Raw genomic sequence first — 1,815 nt, forward strand, 5'->3', positions numbered from 1 at the left:
GAAAAAAACAAATGGGCTGAAACTGGAGGTGCTGGGAGCTGCTCACTTTGGGCCAACCCCAGCTGGAGGAGAGGCCGGGCCGCAGCAGGCCGCGGGGGGAAGGTGGGCCAGTTCTGCCTACGAGGCCCACGATGGGAGGGACTCATCCCCGACCTCCTGACGAGGATGAGGCAGGACGAAGCCGGCGAACTTCGACGGCGGGTGGCGGTTGTGGAAGCCAGATCCGGCCGTCGACTTGCCGGATCCGGAAGGAGGCGAGGCGAAAGTGTCCGTTTCCGGCGACTGCGGGGCCGGGCATCGACGGTGGTGGGGCGCCGGATCTGGATCGGAAGGAGATGCCGGCGAGGTTCCAGCAACGAGGCCTTGGCTAGCAGCTTCGGCGGGATGCGGAAGCAGGGGACGGCGGGGCAGCAACGGATGGCGGTGCAGGGGTCGTAGATGCGGGAGGATGCAGGGGACGACGCTAGCGGACTCCGGCGCGGACGACGGCCACCAGCGGCGCTCGAGAAGATCTTGGGCGCTCGGGACGGACCCCTGGCTCGGGCTCTCGCGGGCGCCTACGGGCGACGGCGGTGGGCGGCTCGGGCCCGGGCGGGCCCGCGATGGGTCTCCAGGGCCGCAGCAAAGTGGGGGGAGGCAGGCGCGACGTGGCTTCGTCTGGTTGGGCGGGGCGGCGGCGCTGCCCACTGGGGTGGCGCCACATGGCGACGGCGAGTTGGCGGCGCTGGAGGAGGCCAAGTGGCGGCGGCGGAGCGGATCTGACGGCGACAAGTGGCGGGTGGAGGTTGGGCTGCGCGGAAAAATGAGGAGGAGGGTGGAAGAAGGAGCTATGGTTGGGGGTTTGAGGCCGTTTCTGGACCCTCCGATCGCAATCGAACGGTTCCGGTCAGAGGGGGTTTAGGTGGGCTGCAGGTGGGCTGTGAAGAAGGGCTTGGACTGAGAGGAGAGGGGAGAGATGCAACCCGGCACGGTTTCCGGAGACCGAAAACGTCCAACGAAAAGACCGGCTACTATTGCCGCTATATTTATCCGTTGGGGCATCAAACGAACTCCGAATGCGATGAAACTTGGCAGGCGGCCTACCTACAACATAACAAGACCGCACACCAACACTCAACCCATTCCGAGAACATTTTTCGGCCACTTATAAAATAATATTTCGGATGTGCCGCGGGCGCGTGCAAGTGTGTCTGGGCTCAGAACGGACAATGGAAAGAACTAGAGGAACCCGGACGAATGCAAGTTTTTAAAACAAGATGATGCAATGCACATGATGGCATGACAAGATGCAACACGCAAGCGAATGACATGGCAACAACAACGAATAACTGGAAGACACCTGCGCAATGGTCTCGGGGCGTTACAGTGGAATAGAATATGATGGTGGAGGTTGTGTGGAGAAGACAAAAAGGAGAAAGTCTCACATCGACGCGGCTAATCAATGGGCTATGGAGATGCCCATCAATTGATGTCAATGTGAGGAGTAGGGATTGCCATGCAACGGATGCACTAGAGCTATAAGTGTATGAAAGCTCAAACTGAAAACTAAGTGGGTGTGCATCCAACTTGCTTGCTCATGAAGACCTCGGGCATTTGAGGAAGCCCATCATCGGAATATACAAGCCAGGTTATATAATGAAAAATTCCCACTAGTATATGGAAGTGACAATGTAGGAGACTCTCTCTATGAAGAACATGGTGCTACTCTGAAGCACAAGTGTGGTAAAAGGATAGTAACATTGTCCCTTCTCTCTTTTCTCTCTTTTTTTTCTTTTTTTTCTTTTCTTCTTCTTTTTTTTATTTTTATTTTTTAGG

Source organism: Triticum dicoccoides, chromosome 6A, assembly GCF_002162155.2.
Source record: "Triticum dicoccoides isolate Atlit2015 ecotype Zavitan chromosome 6A, WEW_v2.0, whole genome shotgun sequence".
Lineage (NCBI taxonomy): Eukaryota > Viridiplantae > Streptophyta > Magnoliopsida > Poales > Poaceae > Triticum > Triticum dicoccoides.